The following is a 19,069-nucleotide window of genomic DNA, read 5'->3' as shown; positions in this document are numbered from 1 at the left end:
CTTCTATTACTTTTGCCATGTAATAATCACATTGCCATAATAGTTTGGCATAATCACAATAGGTACGTGATCAATGACAATTCGTGCCATAATAATAAAATTATTTTCTTATTTCATATCAAACCTCTTTCTAGAGATTAATGTGGTATATCTACTACCACTAACATGTTCATATTCTTCCAAGAATGAATATGTATTCATAAATCAGATATTGTCACATTCACATCATTAATGGACCATAATCATCTAATCTCATGTCAAATCGATAACAAACATTATTTTCACATAGTGAAGAATTATTTTGAGAATCCTTATTATTCTCCTTACCACAATGATGATGATTATAATTTCGTCTATTGCCACGTCCACATCCATTGATACCTTCATGGTAATAATTTTGTTTACTTTTAAATTTATAGCATATTGCTAACACATTCTCTTAAGGGAACGATAATGAAGCAAATTCAATGGGACGGGTTTTCACTTCTTGTGTTCATAATCATATATGAATTTGATCATTGCAAGACATAGAAATTTTATCACTTCGGGTGATTATAATTTCTCACAAACTCTATTAGGGTTATTATCAAAATTTATTATCTTTACTTGTATTTAAAATCAAACTATAGAAATTCAAGAATTTAAAAGAGAAAAATAAGGTAAAATACTTACCTTAAATCCAGAATTTATTCCTCAAAGAAGTACAAGTTGAGCACCATGCACTTATCCCAAAGCCTGGTGACCAAAGCAGGTGCCTAGAGTCCATTGGTTAGAGTCTCGTGTTGATAACATGTTATAAAATAATAAAAGAAGAAGAAGAGTATTGCAGAGAAAAGTAGAGAGAGAGAATTCTTATTGATATGGGATGAATTACAATGGAATAGGACCCCTCTATTTTTAGGGAAAAAATGACTTAGCCACCAAGTAACAAGCCCTAATATCTCTCTCAAATATAGACATTCACCTTAAATACAATTCCATTTATAACAATGACAAATTAATAAGCATAAAACTTCAAGTGTGTTCATTTTTAGGGTTGGTGTTTAACTTTTGTCCCTATTTTAAAAAGTTTTTCAAGTATAGACTCACCAGTAGTCTCCCAGCATAACTTCTCCTTCTTCTTCTTCGCTCAGTTGGTCTTTCTATGCTGATGAATGCCTCTTAATTTTTTCTTCTTTGAATTTTACAACAAACAAGTGAGTGGCAGGATGCGAACCACGTAAAAAAACTTAAATATATTTACAGTCTACCGTTTTTTTTGGCAAAACTTGTGAAGAACTGTACAACACAGATAGGTTTTGTCAATCTGTCAAGACTTATCAAAAATTTAATAAGATAGCCAGAATGAGAGAACAAAGTCTTGCTAGTTCGACAAAACTTGTGAACATTTAAAGAACACAAGCAAGTTTTGTCGAATCGGTAAAACTTGTGAACAATTTGTACAAGTTATGCCGCACATCATATGTTATGAATTGGACATTGTGACAAAACGTTGTGAATAATATGTATCAAAGTTGTACCCTGTCCGGCATAATCTATGGACAAGGCAGTTTTTGCCAATCTAACAAGAAATGTTATGCCCAATGTTATTTATTTTTAACAAATTCCTTAAACATGGACAAAATTTTAACAATGGCGCGAAAGTATACTATTGTCACGATCAAAAATCTCACATGTCGTGATAGGGCATATTGCAATACTAGGTAAGCCGACAACCATAATAAACTACGTGATTCATTAAATTGAAAACATAATAAAATAAGTTTAAGAGAAGAATCCCATAAATACTTATACAAAATACAGCGATTAAAAATGACATTCTCCAAAATCTGGGTATCACTGAATACCTGAGCATCTAAATGTGGTCATAGTTTGACTGATAAAACACTGTCTAGAAATATAGAACAATACAAATAACTGAAAGGAAGGAGAGTCAAGGTCTGCGGATGCCAAAGCAACAACCTCGAGAATCTTCGAACTGATAAAAGCTCTGAAATGAGCAACCGTCGTGCCCGAAATTACCTGGATCTGCACATGAAGTGGAAGGTGTAGTATGAGTACAACCAACTCAATAAGTAACTAGCCTAACCTTGAGCTGAAAGTAGTGACGAGCTCAATAGACACAACCCAAATACGGACATAACAGAGTAGGAATGTAAACATGCTTTCAAGTAAAAATAGTTAAAGCTCAAGACAGGTAAAATGTTTTAAGTATAATTTGGATGATGAATTTTACATCACTATATATGCATATCAATTATGCATGCCAACAGTAATGTAATATAGTGATAAAAATCATATGCATCCTCTCTGAGCATCAATTCACTCAGTCCTCCCATCCACTCAATCCTCACAGTCACTCATGCTTCACAGTGAATCAGTCCTCACAGTCACTCATGCCTTACAGTCACTCAATCATCCCAAATCACTTGGCACTCGCACTCAGTAGGTACTTGCGCTCACTGTGGGTGTGCAGACTCCGTTGGGGTGGATCTAGCCCAAGCGGTATAATAAACTAATCATGGCATGAATCAAATAAATATGATGCGGCATGCAGCCCGATCCCATAAGTATCCTCGGAATCAGGCTCTCGACCTCACTCTGTCATCAATCTTTTCAATCTCTCAGGCTTACAAGTATCATGATAATCAGCCCAAATAATGATGATATGATGTATCAATATATATGACAACAGAGACTGAGATATGATATTAAATGAATAAATATGACTTAGTACAAAATTTTACATTAAACAAGTAATTCAGCATCAGTACGACCTCTGTGGATCCCAACCGTACCAACATATAGCTTAAGCATGATCTCTAACATGAATCACGACTCATTTGCTCTAACACATGGAACATATATGGAAAATGACAATATTATTGATCTACACAGCTCCACAGAATCGATTTGAACATAATTTCTACGGTGCACGCCCACACGCCTGTCACCTAGCATGTAGGGGTGGGCATAATACCGACCGAACAGAAAGAACCGGCCGAACCGAAAATTTTGATTTATTAGGTTTCGGTTTTTCTGTTTATTTTGTCGGTTTGCAGTTTATTATTTTTAAAAATTCGGTGTTAGGTTCGATGGTCGGTTTTAATGGTTTGGTTTTCGATTAAACCGAAAAACTGAAGAACCGATAAAGAAACCAAGTGTCAAAATAGTCAATGTATTTGTACATTAGCCTTGGAACAAAATCAATTATAAGATTGTTACATCCACCATCACTAATATAGTTTATTAGCTAATAGTACATATTGGATATTCTTTGTAGCAATATGTGTACCGTGTATAGGAAATAGACTAAATCAAACAGCTTTTCATCTGCATTGCTGAACGTTCGAGTTTCATCATCTAGGATGTACCAAAACAAAAACATATTTGCTATGTGTTCCAGCACAATTGATTACCACGAGAGCTTATTGGAATGGTTCTCTTAATGAAAGATTAAGAGATAATGAATTGGTTCTGGAGCAAATGAACACCCAATACTTCTCCTATAGTGCTGCCACTGCTGCTGCTTCTGTTTTGTCTTAGCTCAGTAAAGGATTATCATAAAGAGAATTATATGAAATTGAACCGAAAATCGAACCGAACCGAACCGAACCGAAGTTATTATTGTTCAGTTTTGGTTATTAAAATCACAAACCGAAAACCAAATTAACCGAACCGACCGATGCCCACCCCTACTAGCATGTGCGTCACCATCACACCAATCACATAACATGTATTTCAGGGATTCATATCCTTAGAATCAAGTTTTGAACTGTTACTTATCTCAAACCATGCAACTCTCTATTCCAATAAGCCCATGCCTCGTGAATTTACCTTCGAACATCTCGAATCTAGTCACAAACAATTCAATATACTCAGCACAAGCTATGGGAATCAATTCCATATGAAAATGCTAAGTTTCAAAATTAAAATTCAAAAAGTCAACTCAAAAGTCAATAGTGGGGCCCACATCTCGGATTCCGACAAAGATAACAAAATACGAACGCCCATTCAACTACGAGTCCAACTATACTAAATTTACCAAATTCCGACATCAACTCCACCTCCAAATCCTCAATTAAAGTCTATAAAATTTTCTACAAATTTCCAACACAAATATTACTTAAATGATGTAAAAATGATAGATTCATGTATATTATCCAATTCAGATTTAGAATCACTTACCCCAATTCGAGCTCCCAAAGTCTCAAAAATGACAAAAATATTGGAACCCCTTCGTTTTGTATTTTGCCCAGTGCATTCATACATGTGGCTCAATTCCGCTTCTGCGATACCGCTTCTGCGAAGTCACGCCAGGTCCCCGACTCACGCAGTTGCGCTTCCAAGCCCACACATGTGGGTGCTCTTCTGCGAGCGATCGTCCACATCTGTTGTCTAGTCCCCAAATTCCATTTCTGCTTCTGCAATAAACCTTCTGCATTAATGAGCTCTGCACATCCTTCGCACATGCGATCGTCCAGTAGCCCATCCAAACTCGCACCTGCGATGCCTGAGACGCTTCTATGTGGTGGCACCAGCAAAATCCCTTGCAGGTGCGATTACACCAGAGTTAAAGCTTCAGCATCTCCCAAGTCCTATTCTCAACTCGAATTCAATCTGAATCAAACCTGAGGTCCCCGAGACCTCAACCAAATATACCAACACGTCCTAAAATACGACATGAACGTAGTTGAGGCCTCAAATCACATCAATCAATGCTAAAACCACGAATCACATCCCAATTCAAGCCTAATGAAAACTATGAAATTCTAACTTTTACATTCGATGTCGAAACTTATCAAATCAAGTCTGATTGACCTCAAATTTTGCACATAAGTCATAAATGACATAACAGACCTATAATTTCTGGAACCAAAATCCGAGCCCAATAACCACAAAGTCAACTCTCGATTAGACTTCTCAATTTTTGAAACTTCTAATTTTCCAATTTCGCCATTTCAAGCCAATTTGAACTGCGGACTTCAAATAAATATCCGGACACACTCTTAAGTCCAAAATCACCATACAGAGCTATTGGAATCATCAAAACTCTAGAGTCGTTCACACATAAGTCTACATCTGGTCAACTCTTTCAACTTAAGCTTCCAACCTTGGGACTAAATGTCCCAATTCATTCTGAAATGTCCCAGAACCAAACCAATTACCCTGGAAAGTCACATAACAATAATTGAACAGAGAATAAGCAATAAATGGAGAAATGAGGCTATAATACTCAAAATGACCGGTCGAGTTGTTTCATGATCCTCCTCTTAAAACATGTTTGTCCTCGAGCGGGTTTAGAATCATAACTGGAGTCTCAAATAGGTGTGGATATCTGCTCTACATCTCCCGCTTGGTCTCCCAAGTAGCCTCCCTGACTGGCTGGCCTCTCTACTGCACTTTCACTGAAGCTATGTTCTTTGACCTCAACTTTCAAACCCGCCTATCCAAAATGGCCATCGGCTCTATATAAATAGTCAAATCACCATCTAACTGAATTATCCTGAAGTCTAAAACATGAGTCGGATCGCCGACATACTTCCGGAGCATAAAAACATGAAACACTTGATGGTCACTCTATAGACTAGGCGGCAATGCAAGTATATTAACCACCCCTCCAATCCTCTCAAGTACCTCAAAAGGCCCAATATACCGAGGGCTTAACTTGCCCTTCTTCCCGAACCTCATAACACCCTTCATAGGCGAAACTCTGAGTAATACCTTCTCCCCCACCATGTAAGCAACATCACGAACCTGTTCGCTGCACTGTTCTCCAAAACTATGATGTAAACTGTGTGTCCCGATCTGAAATGATGGACATTGGCACACCATGAAGGCGAACAATCTCGTGGATATAAATCTCAGCCAACCGCTTTGAAGAATAAGTAGTCCCAATTAGAATAAAAATGTGCGGACTTGGTCAACTGATCCACAATCACCCAAATAGCATCAAACTTCCTCGAAGTCTGTGGGAGCCCAACTACGAAGTCCATGGTGATACGCTCCCATTTCTACTCCGGAATCTCAAGTCTCTTAAGCAATCTGCTCGGTCTCTGATGCTCGTACTTCACCTGCTGACAATTTAGACATCGAGCTACAAACCCCACTATGTCTTTCTTCATCCTCCTCCACCAATAATGCTACCTCATGTCCTAATACATATTTGCGGCACCCGAATGAATGGAATACCGCAAACTGTGGGCCTCCTTAAGAATCAACTCACACAGCCCATCTACATTGGGTACACAAATCCGACCATGCATCCTCAACACCCCATCATCTCCAATAGTAACCTCCTTGGCATCACCGTGATGAACCTTGTGTTTAAGGACAAGCATATGGGGATCATCATACTAATGCTTTCTCATGCGATTATATAAGGAAGACCGAGAAATCATACAAGCTAGAACCCGACTAGGCTCCGAAATGTCTAATCTCACAAACTGATTTTCCAAGGCATGAACGTCTGATGCAAACGGTCTCTTGCCAACAGGAATAAAAGCAAGGCTACCCATACTCATTGCCTTTCTACTCAAGGCATCATCCACCACATTGACCTTCCCGGGATGATACAAAATAGTAATATCATAGTCCTTTAGTAACTCCAACCACAAGACACCGTTGATCCGTAAATACCTCACAAGACACACCGTAGAGATAATGCCTCCAAATCTTCAATGCATGAATGATGACTACCAATTCCAAATCATGAACCGGATAGTTCTTCTAATGGGGCATCAGCTGGCGTGAAGCATAAGCAATCGCTCTACCTTCCTGCATCAATATACACCCAATACAAATCCGAGAAGCATCATAATATACTGTATAAGAACCCGACGATAAAGGCAAAACTAGAACTGGAGCTGTGGTCAAGGCAGTCTTGATCTTCTGAAAGCTCTCTTCACACTCAGCTGACCACTTGAATGGAGCACCATTTTGAATCAATATGGTCAAAGGCGCTGCAATGGATGAGAAACCCTCCACAAAGCGATGATAATAACTGGCCAAGCCGAGAAAACTCTGAATCTCAGTAGCTGAGGATGGTCTGTGCCAACTTTGAACCGTCTCTATCTTCCTCGGATCTACCTCGATCCCCTCACTAGACACCACGTACCTGATGTTCGGCCAAAATGCTATACTTTTAGTACATTACTCTCCCTATATTTTGTTGGTTTAGTGATCAATTTTATGACATTTAATCTAAATTGTGTTGTTTTATGTGTATGAGTATCGGAAGAAAGAGCCGAATGAAAGTTGCACAAAATGCAATAAAAGAGCATAGAAGCATCAAGTACCCAAACCGTGTTACAAACCAAGTAAAGCCAGCTCTATAGCCTGCCTTACCATGCTACAGACCAAGTAAAGCCAGCTCTATAGCTAGCTTGACCGCGCTACAGGACAGGCTTACCCAACTCTGTAGTCAGGATGACCGCGCTACAGGCCAGGATTAGCCAGCTCTGTAGCCAGGCTGACCGCGCTATAAGCCTGGCCTCGTGAGGTAAATAGCCGAGTAATTATAAGTCGCAGGTTAAAAGAATCCAACCCAGATTTGGACTCAAGAACTTCAACCCTAGCTTATAAATACTCCCTAACACATACTAAGAAGGGAGAGGGTTGTTTTTTTAGACGGGATTAACCCTAAGAATATGTTTTTGAGAGGATATTCGACCCAAGGAGGCAAGAACACGCTAGGAGCAAGGCGGATAATTCTTCTACGGGTTTTTCACTTCCTTCTTCCTATTTTCATTATTGGTTATGAATTCATGTATTGTAGTTTTGCATACTATTATGAGTAGCTAATTTCTTATCTAGGGTTTTGATGGAACCTTTTGTAGGATAAAGTCTTGTGATGTTTTTATATAATTGAGACACTAGATTTCTCTACTTGTTCAACTACGTGTTTATTGTTGTTGATTGAATGGCCATCAATTGGATGTGTCTATTTAGTGTGTACTGCTCGAGAGAGAATACGCATTTAGGTAGTTGTTAAATAATATCACTCCTAACATATGTGAGAGATCAATACAGAGGATTTAAAGGTGGAATTAGAGATAAGGAAACCTTGGTGCGATCCTAGTGAGCAGTAAATTAGTGCCATCTAGCATAGTTCGAGAGAATACATCTAGTAAATTGTGATAGTTGCTCGAGAGATAGCTACGACACACTAAATACTCACGATCGGTAGAGAATACTTAGGTGAAATTATAGAAGACGTAGTGGGAATGATTCCGACAATTGGGAAAATCATAACTCTAGACCTCCTTAATTTTGTCTCCAAACCTTAGTATCTTTTGTTGTTAATTCACTCCTTTAATTTGTTATTTAATTAGTTTAACAAAAGAATCTTTATATTTATAACTTAGGAATTGTTCGAGCTTGTCTTCTTTGTGATAGTCAAAAGTTGTAGCTAAACCTTAGTTCTATGTGGGATTAGACTCCGGACTTGTAAATCGGATTATATTTGCAATGATCGCTTAGTCCTTTTTATAAGGCATAGTTGGGCGTGATCAAATTCTGGCGCCATTGCCGGAGAACTAACGGTGTAGCTGTAGGTGTACATATGGCTAGGTTGCAAGTTTGAACTTTTATTTTTGTTTTTATTTATATTTGATATTTAAAATTTTTTTTTACTTGCTGATTTGAGAAATATGACATCTTGGAATTATGAGAGTTTTGATGCTAGTAATTCTACTATTGCTCTTCCTAATGGTTATTGTGGAGGAAACCATCTATGGCAAAATTATCAAAATATTTCCGAGAGCGAGTTATGTGCACCAACTCAGTCTTATGTGTGAAATGTGTGTGATATGTGTGGTGGTCAAGATGGTCATTTTCATGGTTGTGCTTATATTTCTTATCTTCCCCCAACCCCTTACTTTGATGGTTTTTCTTTTTCTTGTGAAGTTAATATGAACAAAGAACCTAGAGATGATGACCTGAAAGAGATCAAGGATATTCTAAGGTGCCTTGTGGAATAAAAAGAAGGAGAAACAACTGCACATACAAAGGCAAGATGTTACTATTCGCAACCTAGAGGCACAAGTGGGTCAATTAGTTGAAGCGTTTAATGCTCAACAATCCAATATTGTGGATAGTAGCCAAGAAGAGCATGAATTAGATGCTGAAATTGAGGTGCAAATGGAGGAGGTGACAGTACAACACCAACAATCTATTCAAATAGATGTTGAAGATGCCGATGTTGTAGAAGAGATACTAGAGTCAACCAAGGACATTGAGGATATATATCTAGTTAACTCTAGTGTCATTGGTGTTGAGGATGTTGACAGTCCTGAAGTTCATGTATTTGATCGTGTTGGTCCACACTCCAATCATTTTTCCACATTGTGTTTGGATGATGATATGGGAATAGAGTCATCCGAACCAATTGAAGGGTCAAGGAATGAGGAACAAGGTGCCTACATTCTGGAATTCTTCTTTCCAGAAAGTCAGGATTATACACCTCATCTAAAGGCCAAGGAGTCCAGAAAGCTACATTGTTTTCTTGGACCAGTTAGATTCGTTCCACCGCCCCAATAACATAATCATAAGCTTGAATAAAAACTTGGGCTTCAATTCATAAGCTCGAGGTGGAGGCAAAAAAAGTGATTCACGCCATGCTGTGACATTAAATCAGCCGCTTGTTAGGTGGCAACCCAACTTTACTGCTTTTATTTTTTTTAAAAGTTTGTTTAAATTTTTTTTAATGTATTATTCTTGTAGTGTAATTTGTTTTATTTATTATTTTATAGGTGTATGAGCATGGAAACTAAATCCATTGGGAGGAAGAAAAAGAAAACAAAATGGTTGGAACTAAGTGTGAGGCACCCGCATAAAGGACCGGGCTTGGGAGAAGTCTAAGTATCCCATGAGTTGTTGATGCTTCGCCCTTTGGTCTACCAGGGAGTTTCTTTCACCCTCTTGTTATTTATGGTGTGCATTAGGTACAATGCACAATTTTAAGTGTAGGGTGAGGAGATTGTCTGAGTGATATTTTATGCTATTTTAGTTGTATTAGTTTAATTGAATAATGCTCTTTTTAGAAAAATGGAAAAAGAATGGACTTTTCCCGACGATGGATATCCTAGAAAATTTCTTGAGGGTTTAAAGTCTGACAAAAAACACACAAAACAAATATTAAAAAAACAAAAAAATCCAAAAATCATGTCTTTTAATTTTTACTTTAGGTAGTAATAATCCCATGTGGATTTTTTTTTGTGCCTCGGTTCTTTTTCATGGGATGTAGTTTGAACCTGGTCATAGTTTTTTTTTTATTTTTAGTGTAGAATACGATTTAGGGAATAAAAGAAGAAAGATGTAATTTCTAGGCACCCTTTTGACTGGTTTGATAGTAGCATATTAGGCTCTAGCATGTGTAGTACCTTCCCTATAGTTTGAAAATGCTTATGATTTCTTATTGAGTAGTTAACATGTTATTGACTCCTATATATTTTCTTGGCTTGTGTCACTTTGTGCTTAATGCTTAATATTTTGTGGCTCCGTGAATACTTGCAATTGTTTGAGAATTGGAATGGAACCATCCTTAATGAGTCATGTGCCATGTGTGGTGAGAAATTGTATAGTCCGTGTCATTGCATTAGAGTCTAGAACTTGCCCGGCATGTGAGTGGAAGCTAAATTTTAGGTTTTGCTCGGTTTGAAAAATGATTTTAGGCTTTCTTTGATTTGTTTGAGCTTAATGCTTACCATAATAAAATTTATCCCTAGTCAACCCTTTTGAGCCTATAAACTTTTATTTGGCAATCACATTACAAGCTTATACCCATTTGTTCTTAATTATCATTATTTTGATCATTTTACCTCGTAAAGCACTTTAGCTGTAAAATGAGTGCTAAAAGAAATAATGAGGGAACTTGGGTGGCTTTTGAGTGGAACCAATGAAAGAACGAAAGGTGCACTTGTATTGTAAGGAATACACCACTATCAAGAATGGTAGAAGAGAACAAAAAAGAGTATTGTTGAAAAGAAAAAAAAATTGTAGAAAAGGAAAATAAGCATATCTTGTCCTTGCTAGTGTGTATAAATTAATGTAGTGCTTAAAGAAAGAGAAAATATTTTTGGGGGTGATATTGTTTGTGAAATTGAAGTGGATTGAAGAATTTGCGCTTGAAGTTTATTATGTGATGTATTGAAGTGCTTGGGAGGATGAATCACTAATCCAAAATATATCTTACCCTTCCCAAGTTACAACCATGAAAAAGTCCTACTTGATTTTAGATCGAGCAAGCATACATTAGTGGATGTTTACATAATGAGCAAGCCTATGATACTTTATGCATGCATGTGACTTCTTTGTGAGAGTGAGGAATTTTTTTGATTTATCTGAGTCCTCAAAATATATTTGAGTATTTGATTCGAATGTGTGGATTCAACTTAATCTCTTGTTCTTGTTGTGAGGGCACATAATTTCGCAAGGGATATGTGAGGTTATTAGATGTCTCTATGATGTTTAGTGTCCAAGCCATGAATACATTGAGATATGCAATCGGTTTGTGAGGCTAGGATTGTTGTAAACATGTTGCCTTGTGTTGAATAAATTTTTGAAGTATGGCATAAAATAAAGGGAAGTGTGTGTTGAAGATATATGCTAACGTTTAATTGTTTCTATCAACCATAGTCACAGGTATGGTGTGCTTCGCATGTGCTAAAAGAAAATAAAATGCTCTAGGTTAATGTGAATTGGTGGTTGACTCGAGGATGAGCAGCGTTTAAGTGTGGGGTAGTGATGTTCGGCCAAAATGCTATACTTTTAGTACATTACTTGCCTTATTTGTTGGTTTAGTGATCAATTGTGCGACATTTGAGCTAAATTGTGTTGTTTTATGTGTTGGAGTATCGGAAGAAAGAGTCGAATGAAAGTTGCATAAAAAGAGCACAAAAATACAAGAAAAGAGTACAAAAAAATCAAGTACCCAAACAGTGATACACACCAAGTAAAGCCAGCTCTATAGCCTGCCTTACCGTGCTACAGACCAAGTAAAGCCAACTTTATAGCCAGCTTGACCGCTCTACAGGCCAGGCTTAGCCAGTTCTGTAGCTAGGCTGACCGCGCTACAGGACAGGCTTATCCAGCTCTATTGCCACGCTGACCACGCTATAATTCAGGCTTTGCTAGGTCTATAGCCCGATAATTAAAAATCGCAGGTTAAAAGACTTCTATCCGGATTTGGACTCAAGGACTTCAACCCTTGCTAATATATACTCCCTAAACATGTCTAAGAAGGGAGAGGGTCGTATTTGAGATGGGATTAACTCTAAGAAGACGTTTTGGATAGGATATTTGAACCAAGGAGGCAAGAACATACTGGGAGCAAGGCGGAGAATTCTTCTATGGGGTTTTCACTTCATGTTTCCTATTTTTATTATAGGTTATGAATTCTATTATTGTAGTTTTGCATACTATTATGAATAGCTAATTTGTTATCTAGGGTTTTGATGGAACCTTTTGTAGGATAAATTCTTGTGATGTTTTTATATAATTGAGCCGTTGTATTTCTCTACTTATTTAACTAAATATTTATTGTTGTTGATTGAATGGCCATCAATTGACTGTGCCTATTTAGTGTGTACTGCTAGAGAAAGTATGCATTTAGGTAGTTGTTGAACAACATCACTCCTAACGTATGTGAGAGATCAATACAGAGGATTTAAAGGTGGTATTAGAGATAATGAAACCTTGGTGCAATCATAGTGAGCGGTGAATTAGTGCCAACTAGCGTAGTTTGAGAGAATATGTCTAGTAAGTTGTGGTAGTTGCTCGAGAGAGAGAGCTACGATACCCAAAGTACTCATGATCGGTAGAGAATACTTAGGCGAAATTATAGAAAATGTAGCAAGAATGATTCTGACAATTGGGGAAATCATAACTCCAGACCTCCTTAATTGTTTCTCCAACCCTTAGTATCTTTAGTTGTTAATTCACTCCTTTAATTTGTTAGTTAATTAGTTTAACAGAAGAATCTTTATATTTATAACTTAGGAATTATTCGAGCTTGTCTTCTTAGTGATAGTCAACAGTTGTAGCTAAATCTTAGCTCTCTGTGGGATTCGACTCCGGACTTGTAAACCGGATTATATTTGTAACAACCGCTTAGTCTTTTTTATAAGGCATAGTTGGGTGTGATCAGTGCTCTAGAATGCCACTGAACTGGGCCAAAACTCACACTTAGAGAACTTGGCATAAAGTTTCTCCTCCCTCAACCTCTGTAGTACAATCCTTAAATGTTGAGCATATTCCTCCTGGCTATGAGAGTATACCAGGATATCATCAATAAATACTATGACAAACGAGTCCAGATATGGCTGAAATACATTGTTCATCAGATGCATAAATGTTGTATGGTCATTATGAGTTCCTTAGCATGTTGTGTGTACGCAGACCTTACCCCTACCCTTGGGTAGAGAGGGTGTTTCTGATAGACCCTCAGCTCCTTCCCTCCAAGAACTCCCCATCTTGCTCTTGGGGTGACTCGAACTCACAACCTCTTAGTTGGAAGTGGAGGGTGTTTACCACTAGAGCAACCCACTCTTGTCCGAACTCATAATGACCATAGCGTGTCCTTAATGCTGTCTTCAGTATATCTGAGTCCCGAATCTTCAACTGGTGATACACATACCTCACATCGATCATAGTGAACACCCTCACTCCCTGAAGCTGGTCGAATAAATCATCAATACGCGTTAAAGGATACGTGCTCCTGATTGTATTCAACTGCTTGTAGTCGATGCACATCCGCATAGTACCATCCTTCATTTTCATAAATAGAACCGGTACACCCCAAGGTGACACACTAGGATGAATAAACCCCTTATCAAGAAGTTCCTGAAGTTTCTCTTTCAACTCCTTCAACTCTGCTGGTGCCATACGATACGGAGGAATAAAAATGGGTCGAGTTCCCTGCTCCAAGTCGATACCAAAATCAATATGCCTATTGGGTGGCATACCCGGTAGGTCGGCATGAAATACATCCGAAAAGTCTCGCACTACCAGAAAAGAATCAATAGTAAGAGTGTCAGCAACAACATCTCTCACAAAGGCAAAATATGACAAACACCTCTTCCCAACCATCTGTTGGGCCTTCAAATATGAAATCACTCTGTTGGGAATATATTCTAGAGAACCTCTCCACTCGCTCCTCGGCAACTTTAGCATCGCCAACGTCACGGCCTTAGCGTGATAGTCCAAAATATCATGACACGGAGACAACCAATCCATACCCAAAATCATGTTGAAATCGACTATACTAAGCAATAAGAGATCAACTCTAGTCTCCAATTCCCCAATAGTCACCACACACGATCAATACACACGGTCCACAATAATAGTATTGCCCACCGGCGTAGATACATGAACAGTTGAAACTAAGGACTCACAGGGCATATCCAGATAGCGAGCAAAATAGGATGATGCATAGGAATAAGTAGAACCAGGGTCAAATAATGTGAAAGAATTTTTGTGGCACACTGAAACAATACCTTTGATATCTACATCTAAAGCAACGGCCTCTGGCCTAGCAAGAACAACATAGAATCGAGCCTGACCACCACCTGATCGGCCTTCCCCTCTAGGGAGACTTATAGTTGTCTGAACCCCACCCCGAGCTGGCTGAGCGAGTGGTGAAGTAACTAGTGTGGGAGTCACAGCCTGATTCCACTACTGAACTGGACCTCTCAAAAGGCGGGGACACTATCTCCACACATGCCCAAATTCCCCACACTCGAAGCAACTCTCCGCTGGTGATGGGGACCGTATCGGACCCCGAGAAGCAAAATAACTGCTAGAATGACCTGGTACGGATGAACCTTTAACTGATGGAGCACGGGATAAACTCTGAGCTGGGAGAGCACTGAGAGATGACTGACCTAGACGAGCACTGTAGGAACCATGGCTAGCTGATGCACCACGATGACCCTAACGAGTAATCTGAGCGGGCTTATAAGGACGACCCCTGCTGTGGTAGGACTGTCCCCCAGAAAGAACTCCACTGAAACCACCTGAACCACGAGACCTCTTGGCCTCCTTCTCCTCACGCTCTTGATCGCAGACAAACTCTAGTTGCCGAGCAATATCAACCATCTCGTCAAACTTAGCACCTGCTACATTTTCCAAAGTCATAACAAAACGTAACTAATAATTAAGGCCATCAATGAACCTCCTAATCCTCTACCTCTCAGTGGGAACCAACCAAGCTGCGTGACAAGCCAACTCTGAAAACCTCATCTCATACTGGGTCACAGACATACTCTCCTCACGCAGCTGCTCGAAATGTCTGTGCAGCTCCTCGTTGTGGCTCTATGGCACAAACTTCTCTAAGAGGGTGGTGCAGCACCGACGGGCCTACTCCTATCATAGGCTTCCCACCATCTGAAGGCTGCCCGTGATAGCTGAAAAGTAGTTAAGGAGACCCCACTAGTCTCTAGAATACCCGTCGTATGAAGAATCCGCTGGCACCTATCCAAGAAATCTTGAGAATCCTCTAACTCTGTCCCACTGAATGATGGAGGCCTGAGCCTCCCACACCACTCTAGCCTCTTTTGCTCTTCATCACTCATAATGGGACCCACCTAGGCCTGAGCAACTGCAACCGGCTGGACTGGTGGTACCTCCGGTGCCTGAAGTCCATGCACCCCCACTCTGGAGTACGGGCAACAAGAGTATGAGTACCTCCCCCGGCCTGAGAAGTGACTGGTGCAGCCTGAGCTGAAACCACCTGAGCAAGGCTAGTGCAAATAGTTAATATTTGGGACAAAGTCTCCTGGAGGCCTGGAATCACAATGGGCACAGCTGGTGCCTGAGCTGGTCCCACCGGCTCAACTACATCTGGAATTTGCTCCTGAACTGGAGTAACTGGTGGTTCTATAAATATTGTTCTAGATGCTCTACGAGCTGCACCTTGGCCTCTACTACGACCCCGAACCCTCATGGCCCTAGCTGGTGGTACTAATGGCTGACCGTCCGATCTGATAGCACGTCTACTCACCATCTGTGAGGGAATAGAATAACAAAAGTTTACTTTCCGAAATCAAAAAATTAGAACGACAAGATTACAAGAAAGTGAAATTTTTTCTAAGGGTTCGGCAACCTCCCGAAGATAAGTACATACGTCTCTATATCGATCCGCAAGAATCTACTAAACCTGCTCATGACTCGTGAGACCTATGTAACCTAGGCTCTTATTCCAACTTGTCATTCACCAAAATCTCACATGTCGTGATAGTGCCTATCGCAATACTAGGAAAGCCGACAACCACAATAAACCACACGATTCATTAATTTGGAAACATAATCAAATAGGTTTAAGAGAAGAATCCCATAAATACTGATACAAAATACCGCGACTAAAAACCACATTCCCCAAAATTTGGGTGTAATTGAGTACATGGGCATCTAAATGAGGTCATAGTCTGACTAATAAAACATTGTCTAGAAATATTGAACATTACAAATAACTAAAAGGAAGGAGAGTCAAGATCTACGGACGCCAAAGCAGCTACCTCGAGAATCTCCGAACTGATAAAAGCTCTAAAATAAGCAATCGACGTGCCCGAAAGTACCTGGGTCTGCACATGAAGTGTTAGGTGTAGTATGAGTACAACCAACTCAATAAGTAACAAGACTAACCTTGAGATGAAAGTAGTGACGAGCTCAATAGACACAACCCAAATATAGACATAACAGAGCAAGAATGTAGACATGTTTTCAAGTAAAAGTAGTTTAAGCTCACGACATGTAAAATGTGCCAAGTATAACTCGGATGAGGAATTATACATCTCTATATATGCATATCAATTATGCATGCCAACTGTAATGCAATGTAGTGATAAAAATCATATGCATCCTCTCTGAGAATCAATTCACTCAGTCTTCCCATCCACTAAATCCTCACAGTCACTCAGTCCTCACAGTCACTCATGCGTCACAGTTTCTCAATCATCCCAAATCACTCGGCACTCGCACTCAGTAGGTACTTACGCTCACTATGGGTGTGCAGACTCCAAAGGGACAGATCCATCCCAAGCGCTATAATAAGCCAATCATGGCATGAATCAAAAAAATATGTTGCGGCGTGCAGCCCGATCCCATAAATATCCTTACAATCAGGCCCTCAACCTCACTCAGTCATCAATCTCTCCAGTCTCTCGGGCTCACAAGTATCATGATAATCAGCCCAAATAATGATGATATGATGTATTAATATATATGGCAACAGAGACTGAGATATGATATGAAATGAATAAATATGACCGAGTACAAAATTTTATATTAAACAAGTAAATCAGCAGCAATACGACCTCTGTGGGTCCCAACCGTACCAACATATAGCCTAAGCATGATCTCTAACATGAATCACAACACATTAGCTCCGACACATGGAGCATATATGAAAAATGACAATATTATTGAGCTACACAGCTCCACAAAATTGATTTGAACATAATTTCTACGGTGCACGCCCGCATGCCCGTCACCTAGCATGTGCTTTACCTTCACATCAATCACATAACCCATATTTCAGGGATTTATACCCTCAGAATCAAGTTTAGAACTGTTACTTACCTCAAACCGTGCAACTTTCTATTCCAATAAGCCTTTGTCTCGCGATTTGGTCTTTGAACGCCTCGAATCTAGTCACAAACAATTCAATATACTCAACACAATCTATAGAAATCAATTGCATATGCAAATGCTAAGTTTCCAAATTAAAATTCGAAAAGTCAACTCAAAAGTCAATAGTGGGGACCACGTCTCGGATTCCAACAAAAGTTACAAAATACGAACGTCCATTTAACCACGAGTCCAACCATACCAAATTTATCAAATACTGACATCAACTCGACCTCCAAATCTTCAATTAAAGTCTATGAAATTTTCTACAAATTTCCAACTTAAATACTAATTAAATGAAGAAAACAATGATAGATTTATGTATATTAACCTACTCTGAGTTAGAATCTCTTACCCCAATAATTTTCTTGAAAATTTCTCCAAGACTCGCCTCAATCCAAGCTCCCAAAGGCTAAAAAATGATAAAAATGTCGGAACCCCTCCGTTTTGTATTCTACCTAGTGCTTCGGCTCAATTCTGCTTCCGCGATACCGCTTCTGCGGTGAAGCTTTCACTTCTACGAAGTCACCCCACGTCCCTGACACGCACACCTGCACTCTCAAGCCCGCACCTGCGGGTGCGCTTCTGCAAGCGATCATGTGCTTCTGCGGTCCAGTCCCCAAATTCCATTTCCACTTCTGCAATAAACCTTCCGCGTTTGCGAGATAGCAGATGCGGCACACCCTTCGTACCTACGATCGTCCAGTAGCCCATCCAAACTCGCACCTGCGATGCGTGAGACACTTTTACGTGGTCGCACCAGTGGAAAAAACCCTTGCAGGTGCGATTTCACCAGAGTTGAAGCTTCAGCATCTCCTAAGTCCAATTCTCAACTCGAATTCAATCCAAATCAAACCCGAGGTCCCCGAGACCTCAACCAAATATACCAACACGTCCTAAAATACGGCACGAACTTAGTCGAGGCCTCAAATCACATCAATCAACGCTAAAATCACGAATCGCACCCCAATTCAAGCCTAATGAAAACTAAGAAATTCCAACTTCTACATTCGATGCCAAAACCTATCAAATCAAGTCCGATTGACCTCAAATTTTTTGCACAAGTCATAAATGGCAGAACATACCTATTAAAATTTCTGAAACCATAATCCGAGCCCGATAACCACAAAGCCAACTCTTGGTCAAACTTCTCAATTTCTAAAACTTCTAACTTTCCAACTTTCGTCGTTTCAAGCCAAATTGAACTACAGACTTTCAAATAAATATCCGGACACACTCATAAGTCCAAAATCACCATAAAGAGTTATTGGAATCATCAAACCTTTACAACGGGGTCGTTCTCATATAAGTCAACATTCGGTCAACTCTTTCAACTTAAGCTTCTAACCTTGGGACTAAGTGTCCCAATTCATTCCGAAACCTCCCCAGAACCAAACCAACTACCCCGACAAGTCACATAACAATAATTGAACATAGAATAAGC

This window comes from Nicotiana tabacum, unplaced genomic scaffold, assembly GCF_000715075.1.
Source record: "Nicotiana tabacum cultivar K326 unplaced genomic scaffold, ASM71507v2 Un00271, whole genome shotgun sequence".
NCBI lineage: Eukaryota > Viridiplantae > Streptophyta > Magnoliopsida > Solanales > Solanaceae > Nicotiana > Nicotiana tabacum.
Note: the sequence above shows the minus strand (reverse complement) of the source record.